General features: G+C 46.9%; 1 long non-coding RNA gene across 1 annotated transcript; it reads right to left on the bottom strand.

Moving 5' to 3' along the window:
• Nucleotides 1-1,656: 1,656 nt before the first annotated feature.
• LOC124720366 lies at nucleotides 1,657-14,859 on the bottom strand. The gene is made up of 3 exons (XR_007006137.1): nucleotides 14,723-14,859; nucleotides 14,553-14,639; nucleotides 1,657-1,956 (listed from the first exon to the last, which is right to left on the bottom strand). It is a non-coding gene; the product is annotated as an uncharacterized LOC124720366 (long non-coding RNA).
• Between the last annotated feature and the right edge of the window lie 11,177 nt (nucleotides 14,860-26,036).

The following is a 26,036-nucleotide window of genomic DNA, read 5'->3' as shown; positions in this document are numbered from 1 at the left end:
CCTACCAGTGTTGCCATCATTAAAAGCAATAACAGCATCACTGACCCCTCACTTCAGTGTCTTCACTCCAACAAAAACATTTTTTGGTAAGCAAGGTTTCTGCTCTTTCGGACACGTCAGAAAACACACCATACATTCATACAATCCCAGATTTAACCTACATAGGGCCTGCATTAACTAGTATCAGAGAAATTTTTTCCAATATAGTAATGCTTTTGATTCAGATGATACTAGCCTTCAATGTGAACATTTTCTTTTTTTTATTTTGTGTACTTGAAAGGAAAGAAACAAAATAAAATGCACTCTTATAACTTTCGTACTCTCAGGAGTCTGCACGCAGCCTGCTCTGTAGCTTTCCCTGCCCTCTGTCTTCGACGCTGCATACTACAATTGTGCAGCAGCTGCTGCCACCCTCTAGCATCGCTGTCCAGCCCTATGTTCCTCCTGTTTATGAAATGTGAAGAATATTTTGGATATTTCACTCTGGCTTTATCGCTGGTGCAATATGATCACAAATGAGAGTGCTACATTTTCTCGAGATTGGTGCTGGATAGACCTTCACCCAAGTCTAATGAAAAATTCAGTATCTTTGATAAATTTCATATGCAGTAACATATTATGTAATATGTCCCAAACACAAAATTATGTCAACCCCTGTTTGTCATTGCAAACTTTTTGGAATTTTACGCCATGTATTACTTCTGTGTAAATATCACAATAACTATGACCATTAAAGAAATGGTGTGCATATCATCATGAGACTGACTAAGTAATGCAGAAATCAATTTTTTTTACCAAATAGTTTCTGTAAAATCATCTTAAGAAATACTGCAGCACGTACGTCTTGATGGTATCATCGCCTGCCAGCCAGAAGGTGAAAAACTGGTCACTGCACATTGGACACTTTATCCTGCACAGACTCTACCTCAGTTACTAATAAAATGTACTTCATCATTCTCCACAAGGAGATTTGGCCAATTCATGGAGATATGAAATACCATGAAAAATTAAGTCTGAAACTACGCATAAGATTCAATATACAACAAGACTAAAGAAATTCACAAGCAACAAATTGATAAATATCATAGAAGCTATAATGAGTTTTTATATTTATGGACATTGAAGACAATATTTGGGTGGTCAGGGAAGTAAATAAACAGAAGAGTAAAAATAGTCTAGGCTACTTTTCTGTAAACTCAGTGGGGTTTGTAACATTGAACTTCCTAACTGTCCAAAAGGGGAAGTTTGGAAATATGAGGTTTACCAGCTTTGAGTTTTAGTAACAAGGTTTCCCGTGTACTTCATTTCAGAATGAAAACTATTCAAAAGCTGAGGTATCTTCCAACAGCAATGCTGAAAATGTGTGTTGGAAGTTTCTGTGGGTATACAGGAAAATACACATAGGATTAGGGCGCAAACTGGAGTTGCAGATATAATTGTGGCTATAGTTGGAATTTATTGTATTCAGGCATGACACAAAGCCAAGCAGATTGTATGGTCATTCGACCGAGGAAAATCCTCACTGCCACTATTCGGAGATGTAGTAAGAGCACTTAAAAATGAATCCACAGAGAGTACAAAAAATTTAAAATAAATACACAGAGATAACACACTTAGTCTCTTGGTATTTGTTAGTGATATACATGAACAGTTAGATTCAGCTACCAATTAAATATTTATTGGCGGTGGGCAAGAAATTGTGTATCTATTATAAATCACAGTGACTGAGAAGTTAGACATGTCACAATAACAACTTTATACAATCTGGCTGCAATTTGAGCCGTAACTAGGAGTTGCGAGTAGCCTTTAACATTCAAGCTATGTGCCATCTTGCTGAATTTTGTACTTCTTCCTGTGAACCTCTTTTTTTCATGTTCTTCTACTTCTTCTTCTTCTGATTCTTCTTCTTGTTCTTCTTCGAAGGGCTCTTAGTAGCTTAGTGCACCACTCTTCAGGCTACAGAAGTTTTAAAAACATATTAAGAAGATAATAAACAGTAAAAGAAGTCATTAAAAATGGTGACTCTTAAATTGTAAAAAGGTGGGAAATTGTGGAATTTAAAATATAAAACAAGAGTTGGCAATGCAAAGTAAAACATTCAGTAAACAGACAGGTGCAATAGTAGACAGACAATTAAGAAATACGGCAACAGTATGGTCTCTGTTCACAACAGATAAAAACTCACACCTAGCAACAGTATGGTTTCTGTTCACTACACTTCAGAAAAGACACAGAACACTTTAACACTCACTTAAAACACTGCACTAAAAAGATGGCATGGAGATGACACACCACAGCCTAGGGCAGAATGGTTCAGGGGAGGGGGGGGGGGGGAGACATGAACAGATGAGGGGGAAAAAGGGAGGAGGTGAGGAATACACTAACAGTGGGGTTGAGGGGCCGATGAAGGGTGAGGACTCATAAGGGAGGGCAGGGTGGACATGAGAGGGAGTGTGTAAAGGCAGAGGAGGGAGATGCAAAAGTACTCAGGGGAGAAAGGAGTCAATGACAGAGTATGCAGGAAGAATGAAAACATGAAGAGGGTTGGGGCCAGAAGAAGCCTAGGAAAAAGACAGAGGTAGGAAGGGGGAGGTGAGGATCAAAGTTGATAGGAGGAATAAATGGAGGGAGAAAGGGCATCTTCAGAGAGGGAGAGTTGACAGAAGGCTCCTTGGGAAAGGAGATGAAGTGTGTAGAGGTAGTGGTTGGGGGGGGGGGGGGGGGCACAATGGTGAAGGCGCAGCAGAGGGCGGGGGTGGAGAGGAGAGGAGCAACCAGGGGATGGGGGCATCAAGTCTGCAGATGGTGTATAGGACTCTGATATATTCAAGGAAAAGGAGCAGATGGGGGAAAGGAATCAGGTCATAGAATTTCCACATGGGGGATGGGAGGCGTATACAGAAGGGAGGGCGAAGTGCAAGGTGCTAGAGAATCTGGAGGGATTTATAGAATTTGGGGCGGCGGAGATCCAGGCGGGACTGGCATAGCAGAGGATGGGATGGATCAAGGATATATAGGTGTGGAGGATGGTAGAGAGGTTCAACCCTTACGTCCAGCCAGAGAAGAGTTTTAGGAGACGGAGGTGGTTGTGGGCTTTGGGTTTGATAGGGCGGAGATGAGGGGTCCAGGTAAGGTGACGGACAATGTTAAGTCTAAGGTAGGTGAGGATGGGGGAGAGGCAGACAGGATGGGCACAGATGCTAAGGGAAAAATCAAGGAGCCGGAAGGAGGGAGTGGTACAACTTACGATGATTGCCTGGGTCGTGGAAGGATTGTTTTTGAGGAGCCACTGGTTACACCATGTGGCAAACAGGTCAAGGTGATTCTGGAGAAGGCATTGGTTCCGTAGAAGGGTAGGGGCGAGGGCAAGGGAGGCGTTGTTATCAGCATACTGCAGGAAGTGGACTGGAGGGAGGGGTTTGGGGCATATCTGCTGTGTACAGGAGGTAGAGGAGAGGGTAGGGGACAGAGTCCGGGGCAACCCAAAGAGGGCTAGAAGATGCAGGAATCGGTGTAACGAACGCTGACATAGGAGGGGTGGTGGAGAGGAAGGAGGCCATCAGACGGACATAGGTGATAGGAAGAGCGTAAATCTGGAGTTTCAACTGGACACTGGGATGCCATATGCGGTCGTACGCCTTTTCCACATCAAGGGTGACAAAAATGGTGGAGCGGCTGGACTTAAGTTGGAGGGAGAGGAGATGGGTGAGGTATAGGAGTTGATTGTTGGCAGAGAAGGAAGGTCGAAAGCCACATTGGGTGTTGGGGAGGAGGTGGTGTCAGTGGAGGTGGTGATGGATGTGCCAGGTAAGGATGTATTCTAAGAGCTTGCTGAACACTGAAGTGAGACATATAGGGCAATAGGGAGATGCATCAGACAGAGGCTTGTTAGGTTTGGGGAACATCAGGATATGGCAGGTTTACCACAGGACAAAGAAGAAGCTGGTGGCAAGGATTACATTGGCAAAAATTACGTTATAGAGGGTGGTAAGGGCTGCAAGAAAGGAGGGAGGGAAGTGTTTGAGATGGCGGCAGGAAATGTGGTCACGGGTGGGAGCAGTGTTGCATTTAGTGCAGAGTGTGAGGCTGATGTCCTGTGTACTGATGGGAGTCTTAAGTTCTCATGGTGGTGTGTGGCCCAAGTACTGGAAGTTAGGAGCAAGGGGAGGAGCGGTGGTATCCAGACATTTGACAACGTCGGGGAAGAGGGAATAATCAAATTGTGGATCATCTGGAATGGAAAAGACTTTGGATAGGTGGAAGGTGAAGTGGTTGGCCTTACTGAAGTTGTCTGGGAAGGGCCGGTCATCGAGGAGGAGAGGGTTTTGCAGGGTAGGATGGTTTCCAGAAAAGGCTTTGGAAAGCAGACCAATAACTTGGAAGAATTTATTGGGAGTGTGGCGTTGAGTTGTGTGCGTGTCTATCACCAGGAAAAGCATTCCTTCACAGTAACCATGTCCTGTGAACCTCTTCTCTAGTTGTGATTCCAGAGACAAGTAGCTAGCATAAGTCGCAAGTAGCGAGATAATGTACTTCCACCTCACTACATTAATTTAAATTACTACTGTCACTAAGTTGCTGCTTTGCTGACCGTGACTGGCACTAGCAGCACATTTCCATATATCCCGTCTTGTAGTATCTTTGCTCGACTGCTATTACTTCCCGGGCGTTGTCTGTCGTGAGTGAGTTCCGGTCGCGAGTTCAGGCCAGCAGTCAGTTGGACCGTGTCTGGAGCGCAGTTCGGACCTGTCAGTTGAGAGTTGCGATGTGGCACTGGTGCAGTAGGGTTGGAGCAGAGGTGAGGTCTGCGTTGACACGGCTTGCCTGACCACTGCTGCCTCGCATCACTTGAGCCAGGCCATGGTCTCGGTGGATCGTCGGTCAGTCATCCTAACAGACGACGCGTTTTGGCTCGCCGATTGTTCGTGAGTCAGCTGTGTGTGTGTGTGCGCTTTGACTCCCGATTTGTCATCGTGTGTGCTTACTTACTGTTGGGTATCGTTCAGGTCTTCGTGCAAGTGTTTGTCAGGTTGTGTGTGTAGTTGGCGTTATTTCCACTGACAACTATTTTAGATGTTGTCGGCATTCTGAGAGGAGTCGGTCGGTTGCTGAGGACTAGGGAAGTTATCTCCGAGTGGTGCAATCGGTTGGATCTGCTGCGCATCCCTGAGCAGTGTCGAAGTGTGTGTGGAGCTGTCCCATCGCTACAAGCTTCGTGGTTCACTGACCGAGGATGTCAAAGTTGAGTGGGGGTTTCAACTATCCAAGCCACATCCATTCATGTTGTGTGGTTCATTTCGGTGGTTCGCTGTTGGGGAGGTTTCCCTGTGAGCAACACCAAGAGTTTCTATTGGTGAAATTTAGTCACCATGTGGTCCAATTAAGTATATTGGTTGACTACAATTCGAGGGCACCACCAGAATTTACTGCCTTGTGGCCATTAGTATTCTGGTTACTTGCCCTGTCCACTGACGTAAATTCACACAGTGTTCCTTTTGGGTGAAGTTAACTACATTACCGTATTTCAAATTCAAGTGTACCAGCAAAATTTTCTGCCTTGTGGCCCTTAGTGTTCCGGTTACCTGTCCTGGCCACTAACATAATTTCAGGCAGTGTCCTTTCCTCATCTGTTGTTGCTGTCCAACATGGTGTGTAGTTTTGACAGCTAATACATATTTCATTGTGGATAATCACATTCGTAACCTTTTGTGTTTGAGTTCTCATGTACTGATTGGTGGCTAGGAATTCGTTGTGTCGGTCAGTCCGAGGCTGTCCCCTGGTTGAGTTCCATCGGATCAAGTGTAGTTGGGCTCACCACCTGTCTCACCTAAGTGAACAAGGGCAGACCGACCTCCCTGGAGGCTTCTCAGTGCCGTTTTCTTTATTGTCCTTCTCACCAGTGATTAACTGTCCATTTACAATCTTTCATAGCCAATGATTCAAAAATTCTTGTTTTTACTGGACTTAATGTATTTTTGAATTTTGAAAACCAATTGTGGGCTTTAAGCCATTTAAACCATTATTCTTGAGATTACACTTTAAGCAAAAACATTGCGGCCTTTTCTGCCTTAAAGGATTATGGTAATATATTTTAAAAATTTCAAATTTAATTGTGGCTCTTACCCACTTGTATTGCACCTTGCATATGTTTGTTGTATCTACTTTTGCCTTGAAGCTTTCCAGCTTTACTGTGATACCATATATATTTTAATTATTTCATTTGCTATTTTAACTGCATTTTCATTTTATTGACTTTTAAGATTTCTTGTTTGGAGGCCCTCAGCCATGAAATAATTACCCTTTTGAAACTCATAGTTCTAAAGATTCGGCTAAGTGCTGTTTTGGTTTAATGGTGCTATTAAATTACAATAAATTACAATTTTGAGTGAACTCTATCGACACCTTATTTCGCCCTTTCCACAATCCTAATCACCTGTTCTGCCCTGTGGGTTTAGTGGGTGTCTCATTAGCATTCAGCGCCGTGTGGCATCTGTTGGCTGACTTTCGTACTTCTTAGTCTCAAACTCTCTCTCTCTGTCTTTTTTTTTCCTTTATTGAGTTTCAATTCCACATGAAGTAGGCAGGCTGGCAGTAGTTTAGTATTCCGCTGTTCAGCCTACAGAATTTTTAAAAGATAATAATAAGATAATAAGTAATAAAAGCAGGTGATAAGAATGGTGACTTCTAAAGTGTAAAATGGCGGAAAATTGTAGAAGTTCAAATATGAAACAAGAGTTGGCGATGCTAAGTATAACACACGTAAGCAGACAGGTACAATAGTAGACAGACAATTAAGAAACACGGCGAGAGTCTGGTTTCTGTTCGCAAGAGATAAAAAAATCACACACAGCGACAGTATGGTTTCTGTAAAAAGTTGGCATGGAGATGACACACCACAGCCTAAAACAAATGTGTGTGTGTGGGGGGGGGGGGGGGGGGGTACCCAGATATATAAGGGGAAAAAAGAGTGGAGGAGAGGAAAAACCAAAGGGAGGGAAAGAACCATCGGAGAGAAAGGAGTCATAACAGAGGCCAGGGCAGACGCGAGAGTCAGTGGGTAAAGGCAGAGAAGGGGAATGCAAAAGTATTCAGCGGAGGGAAGAGTGTGAAAGGGAGGGTAGGTGGGGAAGTGGGAAAAACAGGATGGTAGGAGGGGGCAAGAGGGAGCCTGGGGAAAGAACAAAAGTAGGGACGGGGAGGTGAGGATCATAGTTGATAAGAGGGATAAATGGAGGAAGAGGGGGCATTATCTGGGAGAGGGAGCTGTCGAAAGCCACCCTGTGAAAGGAGATGAATGGTGTAGAGGTGGGACACGATGGTGAAGGCATGGCAATGGATGGGGGTTGGAGAGGAGAGGTGCAACCAGGGAATGGGGGGAGGTGTAGAGGACATGGATATATTTGAGGAAAAGGAGCAGATGAAGGAAAAGAATCAGGTCATAGAGGATCTGTGTGTGGCATTGGAGGTCTATGTGGAAGGTGAGGTGGAGTGTGTGGCTCTCAAGGAATTTCGGGAGGAGGGGGGGGGGGGATGGCGGAAATCCAGGCGAGACTAGTGAAGCAGATGATGGAAAGGATCAAGGGTTTGTAGTTGTGGAGGATGGTCGGAGACGAGTTTAAGAAGACGGAGGCAGTTGTGGACTTCGGATTGGATAGAGCGCAGATGAATGGTCCAGGTAAGGTGATGGTAAATGGTGAGTCCGAGGTAGGTGAGCATGGGGGAAGAGATGAACAGGACGGGAGCAGATGGTAAGGGAAAAATCAAGGAGATGGAAGGAGTGGATGATACGAGCTACGATGATTGCCTTGTCCTTGGAAGGATTGCTTTTCAGGAGCCACTGGTTGCACCATGTGGCAAAAAGATCAAGGTGATTTGCGAGAAGGCATTTGGATCGTTGAACAGTAGGAGCGAGGGATACCATACGTGATTGTAGGCCTTTTCCATGTCTAGGGAGACAAAAATGATAGAGCAGCAGGAGTTAAGCTGGAGGGAGAGGAGATGGGTGAGGCATAGGGGTTGGTTGTTGGCAGAGAAGGAAGGTCGAAAGCCACACAAGGACTGCAAGAAAGGAGGGAGGGCAATGTTTGAGGTGACAGTAGGTAATGCGGTCATGGCTGGGAACAGTGTTACGTTTACTGCAGAGTGTGAGGATGATGTTCTGTGCACTGAGGGGAGTGTTGAGCTCCAATGGCAGTCTGTGGCCTAAGTACTGGAAGCCATACATTTGATGACGTTGGGGAGGAGGGAATAAGCAAATTGGGGATCATCTGGAAGTCTTTGGATAGATGGGAGGCAAAGTTGTTGGCCTTACTGAGGTTACCAGGAAAGCGACGGTCTTCAATGAGGAGAGGGTATTGTGTGATAGGACAGTTTCCAGAAAGGCAGTGGAAAGCAGACCAGTACTTTGAAGAGATTATTGGGAGAGTAGCATTGAGTTGTGTGCATGTCTGTCTCCAGGCTCAACATTCCTTTGGACTAAGCTCGTTCCTGACGTGTCATTGTGATTGCCGGTGGTGAGTGAGTGTGTCTTAGTCATGGGTGTGGAAGACGGATTAGTATAGTTGACAGGATACACGAATGAGAAGGACGGTATGCGGGCGATGGCTGGGTGGTGATGGTGTACGGCTTTTGTATCGATATGGGCAGCTACGGCATTGGAGGGTAGGGTTGGGCATTTGGCCTGGGTGTATATCGAGTATCGTTAGGCATTCCGGTTGGCGTGGGAGTAATCATGGACAAGTTTAGGAGGAACATCAGGATGAGGAAAGTGGCGGGGATAGCGACCGTCAAAGATGCTGAGAAGGATGGATGTGTGGTCGCTACCAATGATGTCAAGGCTTTCGGCGGTGATTGCCCGAGGAGGTTGGGAGACGCCAAAATCGTGTGAGGAGTGGTATTGGATTCAGGTCAGGTGTGTTGTGTGGGGGAAACCTGGTCTCCCTGGAGGCTGGTGATAAACCAATGCCACCACTGGAGGTCAGCAGGAGGACAGCTGTGGATACTGACGTCTGCAGCAATCTCATATGTGAAGAAGGTGCGTTAGATGTGGGCCAGGAAATCGTACGGGAAGCGGGTGCAAGGGCAGATGTAGATGGTGTCACATGTGATGGTAAGGGTGGGGAGAAGAGGCTGAGGGTGAGATTCTCAGAGAGATTGTTGAGAAGAGGTTGAGCCAAAGAGGGAGGTGTTTAAGGTGGCAACCCTACTACAAGTTGGTCTGTGGAGATGGAAACGCGAGGTTGGAGGAAAGTTTCATTGAGTGTGAAGGCATCCACACGGTGTTGATTTAGGGTGTGCAGGAGTATTCTCGTAAATGATACTGTAATGTTGTTGTGCCACTGTGGGGGAGATTTAGAAGAGGGTGGTGAGGGAGGTGAAGGAGAAGTGGGCCTGTTTGTGGGAGTAGGTGGCATAGATGGGGAGATGAAAGATAGAACAGGCAGCGAGGGCGGTTTGGGAAATGGCGTGGGGGCATTGGAAAGGGTGTATTTTGTAGGACTGTGGTGATAAAGTGGATGATGTCCTCTGCAGTAGGAGGACGGCAGAGGGAGTTGTTGGGATGGATGTGATGACCTAGTGGATGGACGGGGATGGTGAGGTCTGGGGTGTTGGGAGGAGGCTCTGCTTTACATTTATATGAGTAGGTAGAATGTGATTTGTTACAGGTACTCGTATTACAAGAGGGGGAAGTGGCAAGGTGGGGGAAGTTTTTGAGGAAGTGTGAATCTTTGGAATGGGGACAGGTTGGGGGCTCTTACAATCGGCAATGACATGCACATTATATTTAAGACATCATTGGCAGTGGTAGGATTAAAGGGGGAAACAGGAGGGGTCAACTTTAAGGCATCTGTTAAAGATGAGGGCTCCCTCTGTAAGGAGACGGTCAATGGAAAAGAAGGATTCAGTGAAGATTATTATAAGGCATGTCGCCTCGGCATCATTAAAGGTGCGACAGGCCAAGCATATTTCAAAGTCAGTGTGGGAATTGAGTTCCACCAACACCTCAGCCTCCATGACCACGGGGCTAAGCTTCATGATCACAGAGGTGAAGGTCGGCAGATATCGGGGAGGCTGAAGCTGTTGGGGAGAGGAGAGGGTGTGGTAGGCAGTAAGGGTGGCTCATGGGCCAAACTAGACGCATAGGATTTGTGAGAGGAAATCAATGTGGAAGGATGCATGGGGGTGGAGTCCTTGCGAAGAATGGGAAGGGAGATAGGGGCATTGGGGGGGTATTAACAGATGACAAGGGTGAGCCTGCAGGTGTCAGGGAGTTGAGGGTCAGGATTTGAGAGGATGCAGGAGTGGGGCAAAGGAGGTGTAGGAGTGAGGGATGGGGTTGTGTCCACGGGGATGGGTGGGTCACGGGGATCAGTGGTTTTCTTTGTGGATAGGGTGGGGGCAGGGTCAATATTAGGGCATTTGGTAGGTTTCTTGGATAGGACAGGTTGAGAAGGACACTGTGGGGTGGGTTTGAGGGTTAGGTGTCGGTGGAAAGTTCCTCCCTAAGTGTCAGGTGACGGAGAGGGTGGGGATGTGGGTGTGGCAGAGATTGTGGCACGGCATACTGAGATTTGTGCTGGCTGGGAGCCTGATGAAGGTGGCGCAGAGAGTGGTGGGAAGTCCGGAGATGACGATGGGGTGGCAGCTACAGGTGAGCGAGAGTCGGGGAAGTGATGGGTGTAAACTGCACAGGAGTAGGATGAACAGGGAGGGCAGGGGTAATGGTGATGGGATCAGCTGAAGAACTCCGTGTGATGGTGGTCGGAAGCAGTGGAAGAGGAGGTGAAAATGATGGAGGTGGTAGGGAGGGCCATGGTGGTGGTGAGCAAATGGGGGATGAAGATGGTGACAGTGGTAACGGCGACAGCAGTGGTCACAGCAGAAGCAACGAGAAACGGTGGCGTCGGCGAAGAACTCGGCAATAGTGGCAGTAGCAGCAGTGACGAGATAGCCCTCGACGACGTGGGGGGCAGCAGAACTCCACCAGGGTGGGGCAGCAGCCCTCTGCAGGCAGTGCCGGTGGTCCAGTGACTTACTCTGGGCAGCAGTTGAATGATGAGGGCAACAAGGACGGCGGCGAGGGCAGGAACTGGTGTGGGGCAGAGCCACACCAGGGCGGTGGTGGTGAGCACCGGGCAGCAACAGCGAGCAGTGGGTGGCAGTGGCTGTGGCGTAATCCTGGGGTGTGGAAATGAGGGAGTCTGACCCTCAAGATTTCTCTCAACCTCTTGTCTAGTTGCGATTTCAGTGACAATTGCAAGTAGAAGTCGCAAGTAGCAACTAAAATCAGCAGTTAACATTAGATGCCGTATGCGATCTGTTATCCTCCATCCGTACTTTGTTTGTTATTGTGTTTCTCAATATGGGTGTATTACGTGCCTATGGTCGAAAAAATGAACGAAGAAGCTGATTTTCTCTGAGAAAAATTTTATACTCAGTTGAGAATTGGGGCAGCTGAGTAATGTGAAAGCCAAATAAAGGTTGTGGTAGCCTTCCGTATACACCTCCCACACCCCATGGGGATCCTATATGACCTGGTTCCTTTCCATGTGCTCTTCTTCCTCGAACATATCTGCATCTTGTACACCTCCCACAGACTTGATCCCCCCATTCCCTGGATGTCCCTCTCCTTTTGAACCCACACCTACAGCCGTGCCTTCATCATTGTGCCCCACCTACCCTGCACCTCTACACCCTTCATCTCCTTTCCCAAGGTGGCTTCCATCAACTCCCACTCCCAAATGATGCCCTCTCTCCCTCCATTTATCCCTCCTTTCAACTTTGATCCTCACCTCCCCCTCCCTACTGCTGTCTATTTCCCAGGCTCCCCTTCCCTCTCCCAGCCCATCCTGTTTTTCCCTCTTTCCCGGCTACACTCTTTTGAGTCCCTTCTCTCCCCTGAGTACTTTTGCTTTCCGTTCTATGCCTTTCCCCACACCCTCTCTTGTCCACCCTGCCCCCCCCCCCCCCCTTATGAGTCCTCTTCATCCATTGGCTCCTCTCTCTTACTTTGCTTTTTCCACACCTCCCCTCTTTCCCCCTCACCCCCCCCCCCCTCAAACCTATGCTGTGGTGTGTCATTTCCATGCCAACTTTTTAGCGCAGTGTTTTATATTTTAACTTCCGCAACTTTCCGCCATTTTACAATTTAAAAGCCACCATTTTTATTGCCTGCTTTTATTACTTATTATTATGTTTTAAAAGTTCTGTAGGCTGAAGAGCGGCATACCGCTCCAGCCATGTAAGTAAAGTCCTCTGCCACATTTTTGACGCGTCACTTAAGCAAGGAATAGTTCCTAAGAGGCTTAAGTATGCAGTTGTATAACCGCTGTATAAGAAGGGGGATAAGATGGATACTGCTAACTATAGGCCAATATCACTACTGACAAGCTTTTCAAATGTTTTAGAGAAACTAATGCATGCCAGGAGAGTTAAGCATCTCAGTGAACAAAATAGCTTCAGCAAAAGTCAGTTTGGCTTTCAGAAAGGTTTGTCAGTGGTAGATGCAATATTTGCATTTACTGGCAAACTCTTGGAATCTATCAACAAAAAACAAAGTGATTGGCATATTTTGTGACCTAACAAAAGCATTTGACTGTGTAAATCACCAAATTCTTTCACAAAAAGCTGCACATCTCGGTATAAGTGGTGCAGCAGGGAAATGGCTCAACTCATATCTGTCAAACAGGAAACAAAAAGTTGTAGTAGATAGTCAAGATGGTGTCCCAAATGATCTTCTTCTCTCTACGGAATATTGTAGATTCACCATTTTCGCGGATGACACTACACTACTTATTGATAATTCAGTAGATAAACTTGAGGTAACGGCAAATAAGGCTTTAAATGAAACGGTGAACTGGTTCAACATTAATGGTCTTATTTTAAATTACTGTAAAACAAACTACATTCAGTTCCACAAAACATCCAAAGATGAGGAAATGTTTGTAAAGATAGGTGAGCAGACAATAACCAGGGTAGATTCCTCAAAATACCTAGGCTTGCATATTGATAGCAAACTGAATTGGTCAAACCACATCGTGGATCTGTGCAAAAGACTAAGTTCAGCAACATACGCATTGCGCATTGTTTCTTCTTATAGAAATATGGAAACCATGAAGTCAGCGTATTATGGTTACTCTCATGCAAATACGGCATATGGAATTAAATTTTGGGGAAATCAACCACTGGCTAAAAAAGTGCTATGTGTACAAAAAAGAGCCATAAGCATGATGTGTGGAGTCCATCCTAGAGCCACATGCAGGCACCTTTTTAAGAAGCTTGAAATACTTACATCCACTGCGCAATATATATTCTCGTTGATGTGCTTCATAAGGCAAGAAAAATCCATCTTTAAGCTGAATAGTACATATCACAATCACAATACTAGAAGGAAACATGATATCCACTATGAACAGCCAAATCTAAGTATGGTGCAGAAAGGAGTCCATTTCAGTGGCTGTAAGATTTTTAATGCCCTCCCTTCAAGAATTAAGTGTTTGGTAGATGATGATCTCCTATTTAAAAAAACCTGAAGGCAGTTCCTATTGCAAGGATCATTTTATACATAAGGAGAGTTCCTGAACTACAGTTTTAACATTTCTTGTATTGTAAATTGCAAATGTATGCCCAAATTTGTATTTGTAAAACGGAATATTTTTATTGTAAACACGTATTTTGCACTATTTATTTCTCTGTAACACTTATTGTCTTGTAATCTTTATCTATCTCTAAAATGTACTTTTTTATTGGGACCTAAGTTACTGTTTACTGCTTTTTGTTTTGTTTTATGTATTACCATAAATTCTGGCCAAAAGCTTGTAAAATTGACACGTTCCATATCCTGTGATAGTGTCACAACATGGATCACCGGAACAAGAGATAAATAAATAAATAAAAATACGAAGCTGCTGCCAGCCCAACCCCTTCGAGAGGGAATCGAAACTCAATAAAAGAAAAAGAAGTTAAAATTGCATGGTGATTTTAAAACCAGATAATGGCTAAGTCTCTGATGAGTATTTTGATGCATATTACACGCATATATAGTAAATAAACTACAAAAAATTCAATCTGGTGTCTACTAGGTAACTTTTACCAAACATTAAACAGCTGTATTCACAAGACTGATATTATTTCCAACGGTACAATACACAGCTATACCTTTGTCTGTATTTTAAAATATTGCATTACTAATATTCCCAATTTCGACTTGTATCTGTAAGATCAGTGCTTTCCAATGTTTTGACGTGCACATTATCAATCTGAAAACACGCAACCTTCTGTCCTAACCTAGAGATTGGGCTACGCTACAGGTCAGTCCGTCATCACAATCAACATTCAAGGATAAACGGATCGGTATGACACTCTAGCAAGTCGTTATCATTAAATACGTGGCAGAAAATGTGGGGGAATGGAATGTGAATGGAATTTTCGTTATTCAGTCTCAGTATGGTTCACATCTATTTATCATTCCTTTCTAATCACATAATAACTTCAGTTACGCACTGTACCAATACTCATTTTGCACACTTTATAATCAACTATGGCTCCTTTACTGTGCGAATTCTTCAAGAGTCATTTTGAATCTTCATGACTATCTCTTCTAAATGTGGATGGGTACATAGAGCATCCAGTAGTCGCGCCTGACAAAATCACGAGGATTATTAAAATTTTATATTGCTACTAATTACTAGCAATATAATTCACATTATACAACTGCTAATACCTCTGGTAATGGAAGCACTTGAGTGGGGGGAGGTTTCACACTTTGCACAAACGATGCCCCCAGATTCATTTACGAACATAGAAACTAACCTCACTTCTGACAAAGACGATGTAAAGACGCTGTGGCAACTTTTCCAGTTTTGCTGTCACTGGCATTATGAATTATCGATAAATCAAGTGACTTACAGTGAATGTAGTTCAGATACTTGTGAAGGCGCAACAACGTGGTTAGAACCCGTATTCAAAATTTGAGCTCCTATAGTACTGTTTGGTAATTTGCGATATGATTCTCAATATCGCACTATCAATACTTTCACACTTGTTCCATTAATTTAAACTAAAGCCCATTGAAGAACGTAGGTAAACCGAACTTCATGCTGATTGTGTCGTTGAAACTGAATTTAGTCTGTGAGCTAGCACATGTACCTAACAACTGAACATCAAGCGTCGACAACCTTAAAATTACGATTATAACGATATGACGATCGTATGTATTACGTTTATTAAATTATAAGCATGATCATCATCAGACATGCCTTGCAAAAATTGAATACGTCTTAATATTAACTGCGTAATATGATGACCTGTAACCAAAAGTGATTGAATATGTAGAACATTGTACCACAAATATCGCTAGGTAGGAAGTATTCACTTCATAATTAATTGGAATATACATGTATTTATAGCAGCAGAATAACAACAATTACAGCGAGGGACTTCTTTATTACATGCATCATCTGCCTGCAGAACCTATAATTGCAAACTGAAATGAAATATGAAGAATTCACATCGTTTGAAGTGAAGCTCCGAACCGCAGTGTTGCTAGATGTTACCGACAGATGGCACCCAAATACGCTGAGTGACAAAGTGTTGCGGGTCTCTCACTCGCTTTGCTAACTGCATTCAGCAATCAGCAGTTACCGCATATTTGTAGCCACACCAGTCTTAAACATTGCTTGTTTAAAATGGGAGATGTGATGCATTTTGATAAGTTTTATGAACATTTTACACCCGTGTTGTACTACTATTTGCATTTGACACATTTTACTGTAGCATAAAAACAGCTATAAAATGCCGAGAAATTAACAAAATCGTTTATATTGTTCGTATTATATTTGCATATCTGTTATAGCTTTCATGTCTTGTTACAATTCCACGTGTCGTGTAACAATACAACGCACGCAAGTAAACAAATAATGAAAGCGTATTGCTTGAACTAGATATCTTACTATAGATAGAGAAAGTCTGTTTTGTTGGTTCAGTAATATACCTTACATTTTAGTATCATTCCAACAAGTTTTCGCGATCAAATGTGACGATTCATTGCATATTAGTTAAAGCTAAAATACTGTATGTGATGTGGCTTCTTTTCTCTGTTCCCCAAATTCCTGTTTTTATCAAGATTTGATTCCCCTCAGAGGGGGAGGCGGGCCGACAGCAGCGTAATATGCCGCTCTGCAGCCTACAAAATAGTTTAAAAACATAATGAGTGAAGAATAAACGATATAACCAGGAGCTAAAACGGTGACGGGTTAAAACCGTAATAGGGCGTAAAGTTGCGTAACTTAAAATAAAAATAAAATAAAAAACCAAAGGGTCGGCAATGCTGATTAATATACATAGTAATTAGACAGGCACAATTAAAGAAACATGGCGACAGTTTGGTTTCTGTTCGCAAAAACACACCCAGTGACAGGATGGGGTCTGTTCACAACACGTAAAAACAGGATGCACAATGCTGTCACATCACTGAAACACCGCACTATGAAGTAGACAAGAAAGCAGATGGTGGAGTGGGGGGGGGGGGGGCAGGCAACCAGCAGAGTGGGTAAAGGGGGAGAGGAAAGGAAAGGCAAAAGGGGGGAGCCGATGGAGGAAGAGGACGCAGAAAAAATGGGGGCAGGTGAAGGCGAAAAGGAGTGGGGAAGGCAGTGGAGGGAAAAGCAAAAGGGTTTGAGGGGCGAGAAAAGGAATCAAAAAGAGAGTGGGTGGGAGAAAATAAACAGGATAGAAGGGGGGAGTGGGAGCTCGGGAAAAGGACAGAGGGAGGGATGAGGAAGTGAGGATCAGAGTTGACAGGGATAAATGGAGGGAGAGATGGCATCATCTGGGAGGCAAGGTTGACAAGCCACCTTGGGAAAGTAGATGAAGGGTGTAGAGGTGGAGGGTAAGAGGGACACAACAGTGAAGGCAAGCCAGCGAGCAGGCATCAGAAAGGAGAGGAGCAGTGAGGGAGGTGGGGGAGGGGGGTGGGGGGATCAAGTCGGCCAGAGGTTTAGAGGACTCAGATATGCAGGAGGAAAAGGAACTGATTGGAGATAGGTGTCAGGTCATAGACGATCTACTGGGGTAAAGGAGGTATATACGAAAGGCAAAATGGACTGCATGGCACTCAAGGATCCGGAGGGACATATAAAATTTGGGGGGGGGGGGGCGCAGATATCCAGGTGGGACTGGCATAACAGAGAATGGGCCAGAACAAGGATTTGTAGGTGTGTAAAATGGTAGAGAGAGGCAACCCCAACGTCTGGCCAGAGAGGAGTTTAAGGAGATGGAGACGATTGTGGGCTCTGGATTGGATAAAGCAGAGATGAGGGATCAAGGTGAGGTGATGGTCAATGGTGAGTCCATGGTAGGTGAGTGTGGGGGAGAGGCAAACAAGATGGGCGCAGATGCTAAGAGAAAAATGAAGGAGCCAGAAGGAGCTAGTGGTACAATCTACGATGATTGCCTGGGTCTTGGAAGAATTGATTCTGAGGACCCACTGGTTACACCATGTGACAAAAAGGTCAAGGTGATTCTGGAGAAGGCATTCATTCCATTGCAGGGTAGAAGGGAGGGCAAGGAAGGCGGTGTTATCGGCATATGCATGAGGTGGACTGGAGTGGTGGGTTGGGGCATATCTACTGTGTACAGGAGGTAGAGGAGGGGGGTGTTGGGGGTGGGGAACCTAGTCTGCATGGAGGGTGGTGATAAACCAATGCCACTGCTGGGGTTCAGCAGGAGCACGACTGTAGACATTGAGGTCTGCGACAATCACACAGGTGGAGAAGGTGTAGTCATTGTGGGCCAGGATATTATATGGGATGGTGGTATGAGGGCGAATGTAGATGGTGGCAAATGTGACGGTAATGGTGGGTGAGATACTCAGCTGAGAAGAGTTTGGAGCCAAACAGGGAAGTGCTTGAGGTGAGGAAGGTTTCATTTAGGATGAAGTGATGCACATTGCGTCGATTGAGGGTGTGGAGGAAGAGGAGCTTATGTGTGGTCAGGTGGCGGATATTATGGTAAACGATACTGTAATGTTGTCACGCAATGGTAGGGGAGATTTAGATGAGGGTAGTCAGAGAGGTGATGGTGAAGTGGGACTGGTTGTGAGAGTAGGTGCCATAGGTGGTGAGGTGGAAGACAGAATGGCAGCGAGGGTGATTTGGGAAAGGGTGTGGGGGCGCTGGAAGGCATGGATGTTTTGGGAGACAATGGTGACAAAGCGGATGATGTCTTCTGCAGTAGGAGGAGGGCGGAGCGAGTTGTTGGGGTGGATGGGGTCATCGACGGGGCAGACAGGGATGGTGAGCTCTGAGATGACGGGAGGAGGTTTTACTTTACATTTAGAGGTGTAGGTAGGATGGGGTTCATTACAGGTGTTACAGGAGGGGAGAGAGGGGAGGTTGGAGTTCTTCGAGTAGTGGGAATCTTTGCAGTGGGGACAGGGAGAGGGGATTTTGCAGGCAGCAGCGACACGGTCATTGTACTTAAGGCAGTGTTAGCAGAGGTAGGATTGGAGAGGGAATGAGAAGGGTCAACTTTGTGACATACATTGTAGATGAGGGCTCCCTCTGTAAGGAGGCGGTCAATAGAGGAGGATTCTGTAAATAGGTGCATAAGGTAAGTCTGACTGGGATCATGAAAGATGTGACAGGCTGAGTGGATTTCAATGTCGGGATGGGAAGTTAGTTCTGCCAACCCCTCAGCCTCCATGATCACGGGGCTAAGCTTCATGATTATGGCGGTGAAGGTCAGTGGATGTTGGGGAATTTGAGGCTGACGGGAGACAACTGGGTGTGGCAGGGGGTAAGGGTTGCTCATGGGCCAAATTGGATACATGGGATTTTGGAGAGGAGATTGGTGTGGAAGGAAGCATTGAGGGATTTAATAAGAATCGAGTGTTTTCAAGGCATGAGAATGGAGATGGGGGCATTTGGGAAGTATTTACAGATTGCAAGGGTGAGGGTGTGGGTGTGGGTGTCGATGAATTGAGGATCAATATTGCAGAGGACGATGGTGTGGAAGGAAAGGTTTGTCAGGGGTGGGGCCAGAGTCGCGCTCATGGGGGTGGGTGGGTCCCAGTGATCAGGGGTCTCTTTGTGGATAGGGTGGCTAGAGGGTCAACATTAGGGCATTTAGTAGGTTTCTTGGACAGGACAGGGTAGGAAGAGGGCTGAGGGATCAGTTGCAGGGGAAGGTGGCGGGGGACAAGTCCTCACTGACGGCAGATGATGCAGGGGTCGATGGCACAGGCGTCGCAGAGACTGTGGCACTGTGGGTGGTAATCCGTGTAGGCTGGGAACCTGTCATAGGTGATGCAGTGAGTGGTGGGAAGTCTGAAGTTGGCGATGGGGTGACAGCTAAAGGTGAGGGAGAGTCGTGGGGGGGGGGGGGGGGGGGGACAGAGGGAAGGGAGGACGGTGATGGAGTCTGTGGATGGGTTCCATGTCATGGTGGTTGGAGTTGCTTAGGGGGAGGTGAAAATGATGGAGTTTGAGACATGGTTGTGGTCTGCTAGTGAGGGGTGAATATGGTGAAGGTGCTGACGGCAATGGCAGTATGGACGAGAAACAGCAGTGGCAGCAAGGACAGTGGTGGTGGCGACGGACTGCAGCAATGGTGGCAGGAGCAGCGGCAGTGGTGAAAAGGGTGACAAGGGGGGGGGGGGGGGGGTCTGTGATGACTCTAGCAGGCAGTGAAGGTGGTCCAGCAAATCCCTCGAGACAGCGGCTGGGCAACAATGGCAAAAGTGGTAGCCCAGTATCCTCGGCTGGGGCGCAGTTCCGGTGTCGGCGGCAATCACCGGGTGGTGGCGGTTGACAGACGGATGGCGGGGGCAGCAGGAACTGCCAGCACACAGACAGCGGCAGCAACCAGGGCAGGGGCTCTTCCAAATGCGTGATTCCCCCACGAGTGAAGTCCTGGCAGCATAATCTTCTCACTCGGACTCGAGGGGATCGATCCTCAAGAATCCGTATTTCTGTTGGGCAGACTGTTACTTACAGCATCTATCACTTCAGGAGAGCTGAGGAACATAGTGTCAAAAGCACATCACTTTTGGTTTAGCGAACACGAAATTTACCAAAATACATCAAAGCTCCGATTTTTAAATCAGCAAACTATAAGACTCGTGTGGCTACAAATATTCTGGTACTACCAATTGCCAAGTGCTGTAAGCAAAGAGAAGGAGAGAGCCACCACACTTCCTCAGCCAGCATGTCAGGCTGCCATCTGTTGGTTCTGGGGCTTCACACTAAACAATTCGATTTCAGTTTGCAATCAGTTGGAAGTAATAAACACCTCCTTTGCTCCCACTATTTTTGTCTGCTGCTATAAACACATATATCTTCCAATTATTTACGACGATGATACTTTGCAGTAGCAATGTTTGTGATAGAGTCTTCTATATATACGACTACTTATCACATTTCCTTTCAACTCTGAATGGCCCAGATTCGAGGGGTGGATCCCCTCAGGTCCAAGTCGAAGAATTATGTTGCCTGGGCTACACTCAGGGTGTAATCGTCACTTTGGAAGAGCCCACAGCCGTTGCCATCTGTCTGTCTGCCTGCCATTGTCATCCCTTTGTTCGTCTGCTCACCGTTGCTGCTGCTCACCGCCTGGTGCTCGCCACTGCCACCACCACCGCCACCACCACCTGGTCATCGCCAAGATCACCTCCCGGTGCTCACTGCATCCCAGTGCTTGCCACCACCATCGCCGTCGCCGCCTGGTGCTCGCTGTCGCCACCGCCACCCAGTGCCTGCCATCGCCGCTGCCATCCAGTGCCCAATATTGCCACCACTACCCAGTGCCTGTTGTCACCGATGCTATCCAGTGCTTTCCAGTGCAGCGCCTTCCAGTGCCTGCTGTCACCACCGCCACCTGGTGCTCGCTGCTGCTGCCTGATGCTCGCCGCCTGCATCACCGGCCGTTGCTCATCGCTGCAGCCACTGCCGCCAATGCTACACCCCCCCCCCCCCCGGTGTTTGCCACTTCCCAGTGCTCACTGCCGTCAGCCCCTTCTTTAGTTCCTTTCCCTCTTCGGCAACTCCTGTCACCAGTGGACACCACATTCAATAATTGACGCCCTAACTACCACCGTCATCTCCACCTCCCCTTCCCTTTCACTCACTGTGCCCTCATGGAGTGCTTCCTCTGAGCTTAACCCATCTACTCCACCTCCCCTCCTCACAGTCTCCTCCCCTTCCATCTCCTCCTCAACCCTGTATTCCCACCTCTATGTTGCTCCTTCCCCTACTTCTTCCCCTGCTCCTATTCCTGTTCCTGCTTCTGTCCCTTCTTTTGGCCTCCCATCTACAATCGCCCGACAAGATGACTTTTCCCCCCTTCCCACCTGCCCCACTATAACTCTTCCTACTTCACCTGCCTGAGGCAATGCCTGCCACGCCACAGTTGCCAACACAGAGAGCCCCACTTCCATTCCCAGTGCCGCCGCCTCCCAAGAGTGGCCTGCCTCCCACCACCTCCTCATCCACTCAGTCCCTCACCCCTCCTCCCAGGCCACACCAACAATAAAACTCCCAAGCGCCCTAATGGCGACATCATCTCTAACCCCTCCTCCAAAAGAACACTGCCTGCCCCACTTCCCTCAGATCCCGCCATGGATACTAACCCTTCACCCATTTCCCCAGCCCCAGCCCTGTACACTTTCATCGTTGCCAACCCTGATCCGAAATTCCTAGATAACCGCACCCTCACTCTTGAAATCCGAAAATACATCCCCAGTGCCCCATTACCCAACTTACACGTGGCATAGACTCTGTTCTCATCAAGTACTCCTCTCCCTCTTTCCATACTCATCTCCTCTGGCGCCTTCCCCGTATCATCTTGGCTCCCCTCCTCTCATCAGCTCCAACCCCCTCGTCAACCGCCAACCCTCACCACCATGATCACCAAACTCAGCCCTGTGATCACTGAGGCGGAGGTGTTGGCAGAGCTGAATGCCCATCCTGGCCTGGCAATACGATCGGCCCGCCATATTTCCAACTCCTCTGGCCCTTCCTTCCTCATGCATATCTTTACTGAGTCCGCCTATTCCATCAATCACCTCCTCGTAAAGGGAGCCCTGATTTTCAACCGCTGCCACCCTGTTGACCAGTCCCATTCCTCTCATCAATCCTACTGCTGCGAGTGCCATCTCCTGTACAACAACAACCTCACCCAAGACTGCAAGAAGCCTCCCACCTGCCCCCATTGTGAAGCCTCCCACTTCCTAAAACAGTGTCCTAATCTCGCCTCTCTCCCTGTCTGCAACACCTGCAATGAACCCCACCCCACCTACTCCCCCAAATGCAAAACCAAATCCTCTCCAACCAACCCTGAGCTCACTGTTCCTATTCACCCCACTGACCAGCACACCCACCCAACAATTCCCTCTGTCCTCCCCTTACGGCTGAAGACATCGTATGGTTCCTGACCATTGTCCTGCAGAACTTCCACCCCTTCCAACACCCCCACACCCTCCAGCAGATTTCCCTTTCCGCCTGCTCTGTTTTCCATTTAAATACCTGTGCCACCTACTGCCACAACCAGGCCCACTTTGCCTTCACCCACCTAGACACCATCGTTTAAGCCCCTCTCTCCTCGTCCCACTTCCTTCTCCACTCCCACCTCCTGGGATGTCAACTGTATCGTCTCCTCCACCTAAACATCCACTCCCTCCCTGCCAACAAATACCTCTTCATGCGTACCCTATCCCAGCACCAGGTAGACTCCTTCATCCTTAATGAAACCGTCCTCCAACCTCACCATGTTGTCCACACCTCTCCTTATCTACTTCATTGCACTGACAATCCCCTACGCCTCGCGTGAGGCAGGGTCGCTATTGGCCACCTCAAGTATTTCCCTTCCCGGCCACATCCCCTCCTCAATGACCTGACTGAAGAACTTCTCATCCTCTTTTTTCCCTCCCTCACAATCACCTGTGCCACTATCTATGTTCATCCCGCAGCTCCTCTCCCCTACGACTTCATTTCCCAAGTTGACCGTACCTTCTCCACCTATGTGATCACTACTGACCTCAACATCCACAGCCGTGACCCTGCCACCCTTTAGCAGTGCCATCAGTACCTTGCCATCCTTCCTGGTGCTCTCCTTCCTCTCCCACAACACACGCGTCCTGAAAGTAACCCTACCCTGGATGTTATCCTCACTTCCCCCAACCTCTTTGGTCATAGCATGGTGGATGTTCTCGATCCTATTGGCAGTGACCACCTCCCCGTCCTTTTCACCCTCTCCTCTGCCCATGGACCCCTGCAGCCTCCCACCCACCTGCCTCTCCAAAGTCCATCCACCTCTTCCCTGACAACCTCAGTAAAGCTAACCATTTAGCTTCCCACCTATCCAAGGTCTTCTACATTCTTGACGATTCCCATTTTGATTAATCCCTCTCACCTCCACCCTTGACAGCACTCATACCTCTGTCCTGCCACTTGCCCCTAGTTTCCAGTATTTGGACCAATTATCCCCTCTGACATCAACACTCCCATCACCGCACACATCACCACGCTCATCCAGCTCCTTAACCTTACCCATCTACCCAACATTACTCCCGCCACTTTGCTATCTTTGTTTTCATTGACCTCCAGAACACTTACGACCGTGTCTGGCATCTTAGGCTCCCCTTCAAACTCCAGACCTATGATCTCCCCATCAATTTCGTCCATTTCATTGCTTCCTTCTCCTCCCGTCATCCCTCTTATGTCACTATCCACAATTCCAACTCCCATACTTTCTATCCGTCTCCTGGCGTGCAACAAGGCTCCATCCTTTCCCCTCTCCTCTGTCTCCTCCTCCTCACCTTCCATATCCACCTTCTGTCACCCACACAAATACTCTATGACCTCACCACCTTCCCACAACTTCTCCTTTTCCTTGAACACATCCGCATCCTGTATGTCGTTTGCCAACTCGATGCCCCCCAACCCCTGGTGTCCCCCTTCCTCTCCATCCCCAGCCTGTTGCTGCACCTTTACTATTGTGCCCCGCCCTCTCTTCATCTTCACACCCTCCATCTCCTACCCGAATGCAACTTTGAGCACCTACCCCTTCCAGATGATGAGCTTTGAACTGACATCTACCCCACCTACCAACTCTAGCCCAACCTTCCTCCCCTATTCCTCAGGGCTCCCTCTCCCCCCCTTCCCCTTCCCCTGAGCAGTTTTCCACCTCCCCCACCACCTCCCTCTCCCATGCCCTCCCCTCCATCCCGTTCTGTGTCTCTGTGCTCCCTCCTGCATTATCTTCCCTCTTCATTTGCCACACCACCCATCTCCTGCCTCTTGGTGCACCTCCTGCCCACCCTTTTCTTCCTCTTCCTCCTGCCCCCGCCCCAGCCCCCCCACACATTCCTCCCCTCTTCTTCCCTCCTCTCCAGGTTCTAGTCCCTCGGCAGTCTCTACCAGCGGTTTTTATTCTTCATAAGTGCTCCATCGTTCTTTATGTGTTCTACACTAAGTGATTTCAATATAATGGAAGGAAACATTCCACGTGGGAAAAATTATATATAAATATAATATATATATAAATACAAAGATGAGGTGACTTACCGAACAAAAACGCTGGCAGGTCGATAGACCACAAACAAACACAAACATACACACAAAATTCAAGCTTTCGCAACAAATTGTTGCCTCATCAGGAAAGAGGGAAGGAGAGGGGAAGACGAAAGGAAGTGGGTTTTAAAGGAGAGGGTAAGGAGTCATTCCAATCCCGGGAGCGGAAAGACTTACCTTAGGGGGAAAAAAGGACAGGTATACACTCGCACACACGCACATATCCATCCACACATACAGACACAAGCAGACATATTTAAAGACAAAGAGTTTGGCCCAAACTCTTTGTCTTTAAATATGTCTGCTTGTGTCTGTATGTGTGGATGGATATGTGCGTGTGTGCGAGTGTATACCTGTCCTTTTTTCCCCCTAAGGTAAGTCTTTCCGCTCCCGGGATTGGAATGACTCCTTACCCTCTCCTTTAAAACCCACTTCCTTTCGTCTTCCCCTCTCCTTCCCTCTTTCCTGATGAGGCAACAATTTGTTGCGAAAGCTTGAATTTTGTGTGTATGTTTGTGTTTGTTTGTGGTCTATCGACCTGCCAGCGTTTTTGTTCGGTAAGTCACCTCATCTTTGTATTTATATACACTAAGTGATTTTAATCATGTGGCCGACTTTTAACTTGTGTTTGCCTCCAGAGTTTTTTAAGTGCACTTTGAATTTCCACCTATGTTCTTTTAAATTTATGTTGGCTTTTTAACTCTCCCCCAGTACACGTCCCTGTATTAGTGTATATTTTACTTCCCATCATCTCCATTTACTGTGTTTTTTTATGTCCCCCTTTTTCTCCCCCTTCTTACGCAAGAGTCTTCATTTATTGTAAAGCCATTTGGCTGAAGAGCAGTGGACTGTATCTCTGCCAGCCCTCTCCTGCCCATATGGGGCAAGGGACTGAAATTACAATAACGAAAAATTTTTAAAAAACTGCATATGGCATTCCAGTATTCTCTTTAAACTCCTAACTTACACCGCAGATATACCCAAGCCAGCCCAACTTGTCCACCTCCTCCAATATGCTGATGACATCGCCTTCCTGGCTCTCTATCTTAACCTTTAACGGTCCCAACGCACCGTCCAAGCACACCTTGACGATTTCACCACATAGTGCAACCAGTGTTTCCTTTGTATCGACCCCTCCAAAACCCTCGAAATCCATAAATACATCCCCAGTGCCGCCATCACCCAGCTTATCCCCTGCAGAGACTCTGTCCTCATCAAATCTCCCTCTCCCTCTGTGACATGCGGGGGTGAAGAAGAGTTTGTACCTCTTTAATTCTGGTGAATTTTGCATCACAATTGGACACACACTCAACCCCCTCCTTACCTACCACCTAATCTATTATGTGCACAACAGTAAAGAAAGGAACTGATAGTGCACCCTGCTAGTTTGTAAAGTAAGAAGTGTACACTCACAATAATTTAATAAAAATCATTATCTACTCAGTAAAGAAAATGGGAATTTTATCATAA

Source organism: Schistocerca piceifrons, chromosome 11 (assembly GCF_021461385.2).
Source record: "Schistocerca piceifrons isolate TAMUIC-IGC-003096 chromosome 11, iqSchPice1.1, whole genome shotgun sequence".
Lineage (NCBI taxonomy): Eukaryota > Metazoa > Arthropoda > Insecta > Orthoptera > Acrididae > Schistocerca > Schistocerca piceifrons.
The sequence above is the reverse complement of the archived record's forward strand: the minus strand, read 5'-3'. Positions and strand labels throughout refer to the sequence as shown.